Source organism: Azolla caroliniana, unplaced genomic scaffold, assembly GCF_043228905.1.
Source record: "Azolla caroliniana isolate FFs.n. ecotype wild unplaced genomic scaffold, voAzoCaro1.0.p SCAF_17, whole genome shotgun sequence".
NCBI classification, from domain to species: domain Eukaryota; kingdom Viridiplantae; phylum Streptophyta; class Polypodiopsida; order Salviniales; family Salviniaceae; genus Azolla; species Azolla caroliniana.
In genome coordinates, this window is record NW_028230452.1 from 5,371,001 (window position 1) to 5,386,400 (window position 15,400).

A 15,400-nucleotide genomic window follows, 5' to 3' on the forward strand; every position below is an offset into this window, starting at 1 on the left:
TCTCTCTCTCTCTCTCTCTCTCTCTCTCTTTGTGTGTACCTTGTTCATTCTCATACACAGGTCCTTCAACATCACAGATGTTGTTTGTTCTTCCGCACTGACGACCTTGTCCCCAACATTTGGTATCAGAGTGTTGGAAGTTCTTCAACCCGCTGCCGGCCGTCATAGTACACCACACAACATTCTGTTTCTGTTTTTCTTGAAGAACAGAGAAGAGAGAAGACAAACAAGAAGTCTGCATCTCACTGTGTTAAATCACTAATTGGAGTAAGCTAGCCGGCTGTACTCTGTTCCTGTGATTGTAACCACTTGAGGTGAGCTCCTTGTGCAACACCCGACCCAATCGTGCTTCATTTGGTTAAACAACATCCGAATAGGTCACCGAACGCTATTCACCCGCTTGTTGTAACCACCCGCTGTAGATTGGTCTCCAGGAAACAACCAAATTTGTGCTTCATTTGGCTGATCAACATTCGGGAGGATCAGTTGGATCCATCCCTCTCATCGCTGCAGTCATCCGAAGCAGAATCGGCCTAAACAATCAGTTTCTTGTGATCGGTATTCAGCATACAATCGGAAGCTAATCGGAGTCACTCCAAGAAGGTTCAACAAACAAGTATCCGAAATCAAACCGACTCGGGTTCAAGACTGACTAGAACGATATCCGGTGAGCCGACCGACTGCACCCCACTAAGGTTCCTAGTAAACTCCGAACAGAGTCTTACCAACCGAAACCGAATCAGATGACATCAACATCCGGCTCATCGGAGATGAGTCTAAGGAGGTTCGACGGTTTGAACTTCAACTTCTGGAAGGAACAAATGCAAGACTATCTCATAGTCAAGGGTCAGATAGACCTGATTGAGAATGAAAATCCTCTAGAAGCATACAAGGCAAACGAGTGGCTAAAGCTAGACAGAATCGTCCGCGCCACGATTCGAATGCACTTGTCAGAGTCCGTGTACTTCATAGTGCAATCATGCTTGACAACTTTTGAACTTTGGAAAACGCTGTCGGAAACTTATGAAAAGAAGGTCGCCGCAACGAAGATGTATCTGATCCGGCGCCTCTACAACTTGTGGATGAAAGAATTTGATTCGGTTTAGGCACAACCCAATGAGTACGAAAGCCTAAGCTCCCAAATATCGTCTCAGGGGACGGCAATAGAGGATGAACTCAGAGCAATGATACTAATGAGTAGCCTCCCCTCTTCCTGGGAAACTTTCGTCACAACCGTGTGCAATGCTTCAACAACTGCCATTAAGTACTCCGAAATCATGAGCGCAATACTGACTGAAGCAACTCAGAGAAAGTTTGTCGCCAAAGACTCGGCAGATGAAGCTTACGTAGTACAAGGTTCGATTGACCGATTGAACAACAGAGGAAGAAGTTCTTCCTGACCGCCGAATAATCAGCGAAGCCGGAGCAAGTCCTGGGACAACTGAATCTACAACTACTACAAGAAACCGGGACACATCAAAGCTGACTGCCGGGCACTCAAAGCAAAAACCGACAAAGCTCAGAGAGCGGATCAGAAGAGTAGCCAGCATGAGGAGGTCAACTACGTCGGCTCTTTAGCCAAAATTTTGACGACCGACCCAAACATACTGTCCATAGAGAACCCAGTCGAATCAGAAGTTTTGCTTACGACTGAGGAATCGAGCACATGGCTCCTGGACTCGGGCGTATCGTATCATGTGACACCTCATCTATCTCAGTTTCGGCAATACTCGAACCGGCACTCCGACTCAATTCGAGTCGGGAACTCGCAACACTGTGCCATAATCGGAATCGGCACTCGTACTACACAATGTCCGACATGTTCCTGAGCTTTCAAGACCCTTGATCTCAGTCGGACAACTTGACGAAGCCGGCATCTGTGCTGGGTTCTCATCAGGAGGGTGGACACTCCACAAAGGGAACCTCCTACTTGCTCGAGGACCAAAGGTACACTCACTGTACCCTTTATATGTCACACTCAAAGAGGGTGATTTATTTCTGGTTGATATCCCCGTGTCATCGTTGTGGCACAGACGACTTGGATACCTCAGCAAGGCCGCCATAACACACCTATCCAGAGCCGGTTACATCCCCAAGCTCTCCTTCTTGGATCACCAGTTCTGTGAGCATTGCAAGTATGACAAACAGGTAGCCGCATCACACCCAACATCAGCACCAAGAGAATCGAGTCCCCTTGATTTGATCCACTCGAACGTCTATGGCCCGATGCCACATCAGTCTCTTGGCGGTGCTTCGTACTTCGTCAGTTTTATTGACGACTCGACTCGGAAGGTGTGGGCTTACCCCATTAGAACTAAAGATCGAGTGGTCTCGATCTTCTCCAAATGGCTTGCAATGGTCGAAAACTAGACCGGTCGGAAACTAAAATGTCTCCGAACTGATAATGGAGGAGAATTAAGTCTGACGAATTCGTCAAATTTTGCCAGGAACGCGGCATTCGACGTGAATATACGACACCCTATAGTCCGGAGTAGAACGCAATTGTTGAAAGCATGAATCAGACGATTCAAGAACGCATAGTATCCATGCTCCAACACTCCCGACTGTCGGATGGCTTCTGGGTGGAGGCTCTACTTACGGTAGTACACATAATAAATGTCTCGCCAAGTAGACCTCTAGGACTTAAAATACGTCAGGAAACATGGAAGCCGAATTATGACAAGCTGAGGATCTTTGGTTGCGAGGCGTATGCCCTCATACCCAAAGAAGACCGCCAGAAACTCGAACCAAGATCAAGGAAATGCGTTTTCCTTGGATATGGACCCGATGGCAAGATCGGATACCGACTCTAGGACCCCAAGCACAGACAAATCGTCCGAAGTTCGGACGTCGTGTTCAACGAGTCGGCTATGCATAAAACGGCTAAAAGGCCTATTGAAGTCCGACGGGTAATATTTTCCGAAGTGCCAACCCTTCATGAAGGCCCAACCCACAACATGAGATCGGTTTCACGGGTAACCGACACCTCCCGTCCTGAATCCACCGATTCAACACAACCGAATGGCTCGACTTCCGACCATCTGACACCTATACCCGGTGCGACCAGTCCAGTCATACCTCGAAGATCCGAGAGATTGTCGCAACCTCCGAAAAGTTACTCTCCCGGAATTTTCTTCACCGACGCCGGCGAACTGACGTCTTACGAAGAAGCATCGGCATCTGCCGACTCAACCACCTGGCATCTGGCGATGGAGTTGGAAATGCACTCCATTCACGCAAACAAGACTTGGGACTTGGTCGAATTACCGAAGAATCGACGTGCTCTTCCGTGTAAGTGGGTCTATCGACTAAAACAGACGTCTGACTCGACCAACCCAAAGTACAAGCCCAGATTGGTTGCGAAGGGATTTCGACAAGAATATGGCGTCGAGTTTGACAAAATCTTTTCACTAGTGGTGAAAATGACAACCCTTCATTTCATGCTCGGCGTCGTGGCCGCCAACAACTTGGAGCTGATTCAGTTAGATCTAAAAATGACATTCCTCCACGGTGACCTATAGGAGGAAATCAATATGGAGCAGCCGCCAGGAACATCTAGTCTGCCGACTTAGGAAGAGTTTATACGACCTGAAACATGCACCCCGATAGTGGTACAAGAAGTTCGACGACTTCATCTAGTCGGTCGGCTTCTCCAAGAGCGATGAGGACCACTGTCTCTTCACCAAAACAACTCAAGACGGGTCTCCCGTCTTCCTCATCATTTACGTGGACGACATGCTACTCTTCGGCCGACATGCCGGAGAGCTTGCTGAACTCGTTCGGAAACTGCAGTTGAAGTTTGCCATGAAGGACCTCGGTCCGGCAAGACACATACTTGGTATGAAGATTAGTCGGCATCGCAATAAACGACAACTCTTCTTGTCTCAAACCAACTACATCGGACGTGTCTTGGAACGCTTCAACATGCACTCGGCCAAGTCTGCTTCGACCCCACTCCCCATTAACCTTCGGCTGTCTCAGCGAGACTGCCTGACATCCAGTCCGGAGGGGGAAGATATGAAGTCGGTACCGTATGCACTGGCAGTCGGCTCCCTTATGTACCCAATGGTCATGACACGGCCTGATATTTCTCACGCCATAGGAGTTGTCAACAGATTCATGCACAACCCAGGCCGATCGCACTCGAACGCAGTCAAGCATGTGTTCAGATATCTAGCTGTCACAAAAGACCACGACATTCTCTTTGGCCCGAACTCAACCTCAGGCGTAGTCGGTTACACCGACTCGGACTTCGCCGGCTGCGTGGACAATCGGAAATCAACAACCAGATATTGCTTCAAATTTGGCAATGGAGCAATCTCGTGGAAGTCGAAACTTCAGGAGTGCACAGCCACCTCAACGACCGAAGCGGAATATGTAGTTGCGTCCGACGCGGCAAAAGAAGCTTTATGGCTCGGTCAGCTAGCGCACACATTTTGACAAGTCGACCTCGACTCGGCTCCAGTTGTCTACAACGACAGTCAGGGTGTTGTTGCTTTGTCAAAAAATCTAGTTCACCACAACACCTCCAAGCATATCGATGTTCGATATCACTTTGTTCGGGACTACGTCATTTCAGGGAAAATCGGTCTTGAGAAGATATCCACAACCGATAATGTCGCAGATGGAATGACCAAGTGTCTTCCGGCGGATCGCTTTCGGTCCCTTCGGCACCAGATGGGCGTAACGAAAAATCGGTCCGGTTAAAGTCGGACACACAACACAGGATGGTTTCAGACAACCGACATCGTTTCTTTGAGGATCGGCTTCAGCTCTTCTGATCCGACTGGTTCGGTCTTTTGTCTTCAGATCTTGCCGACTCAAAACAAAACCGATTTGTTCGATAAACCTTGTATATAGCTGTAATTTTAGATAACCCATGTATACGCCCATTACGGGGGAGTGTCGAATACAAGTGTATAATGGCCGTATTCACACTGTCCCTTTGGACAACCCAAGTTTGGGCCATTTTTGTAAATAGCATAAAGGGCAGTTGCCCTAGGATAGTCACTATATAAAGTGACTTTGTAACCCTTAGTAAAAGGGTTGGTTGTCATTTGTAACTGTTGCTATTAAGAAATAAAACGTTTCTTTGTGCCTATCTCTCTCTCTCTCTCTCTCTCTCTCTCTCTCTCTCTCTTTGTGTGTACCTTGTTCATTCTCATACACAGGTCCTTCAACATCACAGATGTTGTTTGTTCTTCCGCACTGACGACCTTGTCCCCAACACTGATGATTAGATAAATACCCCATTTTGTTGTAAACCAATTGTCTCATGGGCCAATTTTGGCCTTAGAAGACGTTACTCTCTCTCTCTCTCTCTCTCTCTCTCACTCTTTGATAAAAGCACACAATTATATTAATTGTATGTAAAATCCACTTAGTTACAACACTTCTTAGTCTCCTCTACCTATCATATGCCTATGTAGGGAGAGGGATGTTCTGTAATGCTACTAAAAAACCTGAATATGCATTTGAGGAAATGATCCCCACATGCTCTAACATCCAAAAATTCCACATGAGAATACCTTTAAGCTTCTTTATATAGGATTTCACCCCATGTCTATTATCAAACATGAAAGCATAACACATATTCCAATTGTGTTGTAGACCCCAATAACGTAAAAATTGGAACAATATCTCCATCTCATCATTTGATCCATTTTCAACATATTGAGAAAAAACCCATTGTTGTGGTCTCAAACAACAACGGGTTAAAACTTGCCAAATGTCCGATAAGTACTTTCAAATGGTACATGCTATAGGACATGTAATGAACCTATGTGTACTATCCTCCAATGGAACGATGCAAAAGAAACAAGTGCCAGACCCTAGTCCTCGTCTCTTTAAGGCCGAACCTAATGGGAGCCCACCAATCATGACTCTCCATATGAATACCTTTGCACGATATGATAGATGGGAATGCCAACCACGTTGTAATATTTTCCACCACCTTGGATCTGACTTATATACATTCCACAACTTCGTTGCTTTAGGAGATAGCCAAGATAATGATGCCATCACATGATGATACAATATATTTGTAGTGACCTGTAACAAGTGTGTACCATCTTGTAACCATCAATCTACCCAAGGTGCAAAATTGGTTTTCAATGTCAAAGATCCATGCAACAATGGTATATCATGTAATTTCTCCCAAATAAATCCATAATTTGGGGGAATACATAACCATCTCTTGGCATCTTCAAAATCCGACAACCTTGAGATTCATTATCAACCACATCTTCCAAATGTACAATCTCCAATCGAAATAAACAATTGAATTGAGATCTCAACTTCTCTTTCCCATGCCAAAACAACACTTGAGAAGAAACAAGAAATTCGTTTTGTAATGAATTACAATATTCTCTATCACTTGATGGTCCCCATTCAAAAAGAGATAATGCATCTGGCCACGATCTTACCAAATGTTGTCCACATATAGAATGTCGAATCTTTAGAGGAATGCTTCCATTCAGTAGTGACCACCTTAATGCTTGAATCTTTGTTTTCCCATGCACTAATCCTTCATGCTCAATAAAATATTGCATCATAGATATCCATGGTTGATCTTGTTGACATATATCTCGTAATAATGTAAATCTACGAACCATCAAATGCCTTTCCAAATCCAATATTGTTGCACCACCTAACCTTTTAGGAGTAGCCAAATGGTCCCATGAAATCCATGTAACTCCCATCATTTCTCCCTTCCGCCACAACATGAACCAAATAGGTTGTAACATGCTTTGTAATGCCTTCTTAGTCCAAGGAAGTAAAGGCAAACAATATAATAATATGGGTATCAAGATACATTGCACCACTTTGAGTCGTACATGAAAGGGCCATAATTGAGACTTCCAATACATAAATTTGTCCCACAATTTACTACCAATCCAATAAATCAATTGAACATTTGTAACATAAATGCCCAATGGATAACCCAAATGTCGATAAATTGAACCTCGTGTAATCACTAACCCTCACCATCCCAAACATTCCAAATCACTCTCCCTATAAGAAATAAGGCGAGACTTCCTCCAATTTATATACTGTTGGGATTACGGTCCCTCCGGATGGGATGTCCGGAGATGAATGACGGCAAGCCCGGAGGCTGTTACGGAACCGTATGATCAAGAGTACCCGGCTACGGATCCGGATGATGACGACCCCGGTTACGGAGCCGGATGCTGAAGACCCCGGTTACGGAGCCGGATGACCTATGTACCCGGAGAGAGATCCGGATGCGGGGACATATTTGTAAATATGTTTGCCAAGGGCCCTTGAGGCTATATTTGTAAATAGCCCGAAAGTCATATGTGTATAAATATGACTTAGGGCAAACAGTTTGTTTGTTGTTACTCATTTTTTCTGTTTTCACTTAGAGAGAGTGAAGAGAGCAGCCGAGAGAGAGAGAGAGGAACGAAGAGGTCGACGCCTCTGTGTAATACCGCCGCCTGTGGCGAGGACAGCGAGCTCAAGGTCGTCGCCTTGCAGCTCGCCATTGTACATTCCCCGCGTATAGTGATAGTTGGAGTCTTGCACTCCCGTGGTTTTTCCCATTTAGGGTTTTCCACGTAAAACATCCAGTGTACCCTTCTCTCTATTGTTTTCGTGCATTCTTATATTTCCCGTTTTCTGAGAATCGATCCTGTTCCTCGGTTGTGGCCGAGCACGGAATTTCAACAAGTGGTATCAGAGCGACGGTAACACAGAAAATGGAAGGCGGCAGCAGCGGGCAGCCGGGGATGATGGTGCTGAATGCGCAGAATTACGCCGACTGGAAGATCAAGATGGAGGATCTTCTGATTGTTCGGGACCTGTACGAACCGATTGACAGGTCGGAAATACCGAAGGGGGTACTTGAGTCGGAATGGAGGCTTCTGAACCGGAAAGCCGTTGCAACCATTCGGCAATACGTCGACGTGAGTGTTCTGCAACATGTGGCGAACGACATCAACGCATATGAGATGTGGCGGAAGCTGTCGGGCCTCTACGAGAGGAAGAATGCGTTGAACCGGACCTCCCTGATGAGGAAGATAGTGAACCTCAAGTACCGGGACGGCGAGAGTATGGTGGAACACGTAAGCACGTTCATGGGATTCGTGAACCAGCTTGCGGCGATCAAGTTCCCGTTGGAGGATGCAATGCAAGCCATCATCCTGATGTGTACATTGCCGGACAGCTGGGAGAACTTGGTGGTGACTCTCAGCACCTCCTGCACGGAAGATAACTTGTCCCTACAAACGGTAAAGACAAGTATTTTGAACGAAGAAGCGCGTCGGAGAGATAAAGAACCGGCCTCCGACTCGAAGGCGCTGCTTACCGAATCGGAACGGGGAAGACAATGGAACTGAAGTCCGCAAAGACGGGAGAAGTCGGGGACCCGGTCGCAGTCAAGAGGAAGACCCACATGCTTCCACTGTGGGAAGCCGGGGCACTTCCGGAAGAATTGTCGGCATTACCGAAAGGACAACGGAGCTGACGACACCGATTCGAAGAAGTCACCGGAGCGAAACGGTGCATACCGGGGAGCCACGGACCGGAGAGGTCCGGATCGGCGAGGGCAGGACCGGAAAGGAACGACGGCACTCGCGGCAAGTGAAGAAGAGATAATGCTCATTACCGAAGAGAGGGAGCTGAACCTTGCCGGTGAAGAGATGACCTGGGTGGTCGATTCCGGAGCGTCGTTCCACCTGACCCCGGAGAAGAAATACTTCTCATCCTACACAGCCGGTGAGCACGGCTGTGTCCGGATGGGAAATGAAGGTACATGCCGGATTGCCGGCATAGGAGACGTGTGGCTGATGACATCAACCGGATGCAAGATGCTGCTGAAGGATGTTCGACATGTTCCGGAGGTTCGATTGAACCTGATTTCGGCCGGGAGGCTAGACGATGAAGGCTACACGGGTAGCATCCGGAACGGTGTCATGAAGTTCAGCAAAGGGAGCCTGATAGTGGCTCGGGCCCGGAAGGTCAACACACTGTACCTGATGAATTCCCGGCTATGTCCGGAGGAGCTGAACGTGGCAGCTGACACTGCCGGTGAGCTATGGCACAAGAGACTGTGCCACATGAGCGAGAAGGGGATGAAGAGACTTGCCGAAGATAACCTGATACCGGTAAAACACGTACACTTGGGGAAGTGTACCGACTGTTTGGCCGGTAAGCAGAACCGAACCTCCTTCCACTCAAGGCCACCGACGAGACGTAGCGCACCATTGGAGTTGGTGCACACTGACGTGTGTCAAGTAGAAACGAAGTCACATGGCGGAGCCTAGTACTTCGTGACATTCATTGATGACCATAGCCGGAAGCTGTGGACGGCACCGTTGAAGACAAAGGACCAAGTATTGTCCGTCTTCAAAGAACTCCACGCGAGAGTGGAAAGGGAATCCGGCAAGAAGCTGAAAGCGATACGAGCGGATAACGGAGGGGAATACCGGGGGCAGTTCGAGGAGTACTGTCGCTCGAAGGGAATCCGGCTCGAGTTTACTGTGCCAAAGACGCCGGAACTGAACGGGCTGGCCGAGAGGATGAACCGGACCATAATGGAGAGGGTCCGGAGTATGCTGGCGCATGCGAAATTACCCAAGGGGTTTTGGGCTGAGGCAATGTCGACGGCGGCATACGTGATAAACAGATCACCCTCAGTACCTTTGGACGGAGACACGCCGCAGAGAGTGTGGACCGGTAGGGAAGTATCCTACCGGCATCTGAAGGTGTTCGGGTGTCTCGCATATGTGCATGTGGCAAAGGACCGGAGAGGAAAGCTAGATCCAAAGACCCGGCCATGCATATTCCTCGGTTACGGTGACGACGAGTTCGGCTACCGAGTATGGGACCCGGTCGACAAGAAGATATTCAGGAGTCGTGATATCATCTTCATGGAGGACAAGACACTCGCCGACTGGGAGTCGGAGAAGAAGATGAAGAGCTCCAAGTCGACCGGTGAGGATCAACTCTACGAGGAGCAGTCCCGACCGGCAAGGGACCGGTTAGCACTCGAGGATCCGGCCGAAGACGGTGAAGAAATAGAACCGGCCGAGGAAGATGAAACTGATACCGGAACCGGCCCCGATCCCGAAATGGATTCGGATGAAGAGGAAACGGAGGAGCCGGTTACCGAAGCTCCGGAACGGAGATATCCTCTAAGAGAGAGAAGGGCCCCCCGGAGATTTCCGGAACCAGAGCACGTGCTGCTAACCGACGAGGGGGAGCCGGAGAGTTTTGAAGAAGCAAAGCTTGACACCCATAGCCGCAGGTGGTTAAGTGCCATGCAGGAGGAGATGGATTCCCTGCATGAGAACCACACATATGAACTTGTGGAGTTGCCGAAAGGAAAGCGGGCACTTCGAAACAAGTGGGTGTTCAAGCTGAAACCGGGAGAGGCCGGAAACCCCCCGAGATACAAAGCCAGGATCGTGGTGAAGGGGTTCCAGCAGAAGAAGGGCGTCGACTTCGACGAGATATTTGCCCCGGTAGTGAAGATGACCTCCATCCGGACGGTGCTGAGCATAGCGGCAAGTATGGACCTCGAGGTAGAACAGATGGACGTGAAGACGGCATTCCTTCACGGTGACCTCGAAGAAGAGATCTACATGCAGCAACCGAAAGGATTCGAGAAGAAAGGGAAGGAGCACCTGGTATGCCGGTTGAAGAAGAGCCTTACCGGACTGAAGCAGGCTCCCCGGCAATGGTACCGGAAGTTCGACTCTTTCATGACCGACGAAGGGTACCACAAAACGCAGTCCGATCACTGCGTGTTTGTGAAGAAGTTCGAAGGAGGAGACTCTCTAATACTCCTCTTGTACGTGGACGACATGTTAATCGTCGGACGGGACCAGGTCAAGATACAGACGCTGAAGAAAGCGCTTCACCGAACCTTCTCAATGAAGGACCTGGGTCCGGCGAGGCAAATACTAGGGATGCACATCATCCAGGACCGGAAGAAGAAGCAGTTGTGGCTGTCACAGGAGAAGTACGTGACAAAGGTGCTTCACCGATTCAACATGTCGGAAGCAAGACCGGTCGGGTCAACCCTCCCGGCAAACTGCAAGTTGTCCAGCAAGCAAAGCCCCAAGACAAAGGCTGAGAAGGAGGACATGATGAAAGTACCATATGCCTCTGCCGTCGGAAGCTTGATGTACGCAATGGTGTGTACAAGACCGGACATAGGATATGCAGTTGGAGTGGTGAGCCGGTACATGAGCAATCCCGGCAAAGAGCACTGGAACGTGATCAAGTGGATACTCCGATACCTGAAGGGCACGGCAAATGTGTGCCTCCGATTCGGCTCCGGTAAGCCCGAACTCGACGGCTTTACCGATTCGGATATGTCGGCTGATGCAGATACCAGCCGGTCCACATCAGGGTATGTGATGACGTATGCAGGTGGAGCTGTTTCGTGGCAGTCGAGGCTGCAGAAGACGGTTGCGCTGTCAACCACGAAGGCGGAGTACATGGCGACTGTTGAAGCCGGCAAGGAAATAATATGGATGAAGGACTTCATTAGAGAGCTCGGTATCCGGCAGGAGGAGTACCGACTCTACTGCGATAGTCAGAGTGCCATCCACCTTGCGAAGAACGCGGCCTACCATTCCCGGACGAAACACATCCAGCGTAGATACCACTGGATCCGGGAAAGGATAGAAGACAAGGAGTTCGTGCTGACGAAGATCCACACGGACGAGAACGGGTCGGATATGCTGACCAAGGTGCTCACACCCGACAAGCTGGAAGCATGCCGGAAGAGGATCGGGTTGGAGAGACATCCCATGCCGAAGTGAAGGGGGAGTTTGTTGGGATTACGGTCCCTCCGGATGGGATGTCCGGAGATGAATGATGGCAAGCCCGGAGGCTGTTACGGAACCGTATGATCAAGAGTACCCGGCTACGGATCCGGATGATGACGACCCTGGTTACGGAGCCGGATGACCTATGTACCCGGAGAGAGATCCGGATGCGGGGACATATTTGTAAATATGTTTGCCAAGGGCCCTTGAGGCTATATTTGTAAATAGCCCGAAAGTCATATGTGTATAAATATGACTTAGGGCAAACAGTTTGTTTGTTGTTACTCATTTTTTCTGTTTTCACTTAGAGAGAGTGAAGAGAGCAGCCGAGAGAGAGAGAGAGGAACGAAGAGGTCGACGCCTCTGTGTAATACCGCCGCCTGTGGCGAGGACAGCGAGCTCAAGGTCGTCGCCTTGCAGCTCGCCATTGTACATTCCCCGCGTATAGTGATAGTTGGAGTCTTCCACTCCCGTGGTTTTTCCCATTTAGGGTTTTCCACGTAAAACATCCAGTGTACCCTTCTCTCTATTGTTTTCGTGCATTCTTATATTTCCCGTTTTCTGAGAATCGATCCTGTTCCTCGGTTGTGGCCGAGCACGGAATTTCAACATATACAACCCTTAAACCAAAGCAAGTTGATCCCAAACTTGCATACTCCTTTTAAGATTTTCTTGAGGCTTGTAAAAACATAAAAGAATCATTTGCCAATGCTTGTGCCACCGATTGTCCACCAGAAGGAAGATGCAAACCCACAATATCACCACTAGCCGCAAGATTTGACAACATTACTAGCAAAGGATGTGTAACAATAGCAAATAACAATGGGCTTAGTGGACATCCTTGCCGCACGGATCTAGTAAGAAACACTTTCGGAGTGACTCCGCCACTAAGCATCACATGGGAGGTTGCATTTTGCCCTAGCAAAAAGATAAGTCGACACATACGAGGACCAAACCCCATATTATACATCACACTTGAGAGGAAAGACCAATTAACATGATCACATGCTTTTTCCAAATCTAATTGCACCATAACCATTTCTTGATGTGTATGTCGAGCATAATCAATCGCCATTTGAACATTCAAAACATTATGCAATATATTTCTACCTGTAATAAAACCATACTGAGATGGATGAATAAGTTGAGGTAAGAACTTCTTAAGTTTGTTGGATAATATCTTTGCAAACACTTTGTACAACCCTCCCATCAATGAAATAGGCCTCCATTGATGAAATGATTCCGGAGATGGTACCTTTGGTATCAATTTGATTAAGCCCACCTTCCAGCTCTCAGGCATGAAACCAAAATCCCAACATTGTTGAAACATTTGTGTGAATGGACTCTTAAGCATGCTAGCATACTTCTTTAAAACTTCATTTGTAATACCATCCTAGCCAGGGCTTTTACCATTTGGAAGGTGTAACAATACCTTTTCCACCTCAGCTTCTTCAAAATCAGCATCCAATTCTTGACAAATATTTGTATTCACGGCACTCCCAATTACATTATAAAACTCTTGTTGTGCTTTCAAGTCATCCTCGTTAATAATAAACTCTGGCCCAATCAAATTCTTAAAATGAGTAATACATAACTCAATAACCTTGACTGGGTCTACAACAATGTCATCCCCTATCTTAATTTGTACCACATTTGAACGAGCATATGGTGGTCTTAATCCTTGAAAAAACATATGAGATTGTGATTGATTATCTATAAATCCCTCCTTTAATTGACGTAGTCTTGTTTGTTGATAACTTTGACAAGATAAATTCTTCACAATGTCCTGTACTTGAACTTGAACATTCAAAAGCTCTTCATCATGTGGATTATTCATCAATAGTACAATGCACCGCGTAAGAATATATGAAAACTTATCAATCAATTTCTTACGTCTTTTAGCATTAGTCATACCATACATATGATGAATATCATTGATGTTTTGTAGTGTTGTATCCCATGCATGCCATCCTTTTGAAATAACTTGTTCTGAAAACATGCCAAAAATTTGTTGCATATAGGCATCAAATAAAGAATGTAATAATAAAGAAGAATTAAACCTCAAAGGAACTCGTTGAAGCAATGTTTTGTACATATCTACCCCATGTTTATTAAACTCAAAACATATGGGAAAATGATCCGATGTCACAACCTCTTGCATAATTGACATATTAAGCATCTTTGACAAAACGAACTCATCATGCATAACATACATTCTATCTAACCTACTCCATGTTTCCTTGTATTGCATAGACTGAAATGTAAACCCAACCTCATCTTGATGCAACCATTTCCATACATCCAACTTCAAAACCTCTGATGCCAATTTGTCCCAAACTGCTTGCTCAGGAGAATCCATCAATGAGAATCGTGAAGTAGATTGTGAAGCATCAACACACATTAAAATCACCCATTAACAAACCCACATGTCCCACTAATAACCATGGATACATTGAAGACCATAACTCAATACGTTGATTAGCATTATTGGGTGCATAGATTCCTACCAACCATATCAAATCCTCAAAATACTTGACTTCCATCACCAAAAAACGTCCATATGAATCATTATAGACTATATGTGGACAAAACGAATCACGAATAATCATGACAACCCCTAAATAATGATGTGATAACTATCCTGCATAATATGCGGAATATCCATGCAAATGTAACACATATCCTGGTATATCATGGCACTTATGTTCAACTACACATAAAACATCCCAATCTTTATCAAATAAAGTTTTCCATAATATATATTTCTTATGAGGAGAAGATGCCCCTCTCACATTCCATGATACCACTTTCATTTAACACCTTTGGTAAGAACTTGCTCTTTATGAGCAAGTGTATTCATGAATGTACTAACTACTTGTTCAAGAGCTGCATAAGGATTTGTGTGTACTACATCCTCTCCACCAATATTAGGGCTTTGTTGTCTAGGTCCACGAGAACGAAGTCCTTGATTTAATTGAGGTCGTACCACCCTTCCTAAAGAATCGAATTGTAATTGGTTGGACAATCTCTAATTTCGCACTTGTTTCTACCAAGGATTTTTCTTAAACCCCTCATTCAATCTCAAATTATCTTTTGGTAATGTCGTACCATAAGTATTTTTTTATTCCCTTTGTATGGCAACATCCTTCCCTTTTATCTTATGCTTCACTTGATGCCACTCTCCTCTAACATAAGAAATCAACCTTGTAATAGTGCATTTTGCTTGTTATGCATTAATTGGCTCCTCTAACTTACAAAATCAACCTTCTAATAGGGCATAGATTGGATTGCAATTATTGTGCATTTAATTGGAGGGCTTATTTATGAGGGATTTCTTTCCTAGTGCTTTGCCATACCTAATGAATGGAGAGATAGAAACAATGTTTGGAACATAGTTTGAATTTTTGTTGGTATTTTTGTTGTTTTTGAATGTTTGGAACATAGTTTCAATTTTATTTGATGTATTTGTTTTTTATCTGGATTTTGACCTCTATAAAAAGCACACTTAATAGAATGACACACTTAAGAGGACACACACTTAACCAAATGGTTACACAACATTCATTCATTGTCATCATGATGGTAGATGCACATGCTTACAA

General features: G+C 46.2%; 1 long non-coding RNA gene across 1 annotated transcript; it reads right to left on the minus strand.

Moving 5' to 3' along the window:
* Window positions 1-13,369: 13,369 nt before the first annotated feature.
* On the minus strand, window positions 13,370-13,969 carry LOC147852970 (uncharacterized). Its single transcript, XR_015531332.1, has 2 exons — window positions 13,713-13,969; window positions 13,370-13,595 (listed from the first exon to the last, which is right to left on the minus strand). It is a non-coding gene; the product is annotated as an uncharacterized LOC147852970 (long non-coding RNA).
* Window positions 13,970-15,400: the final 1,431 nt, after the last annotated feature.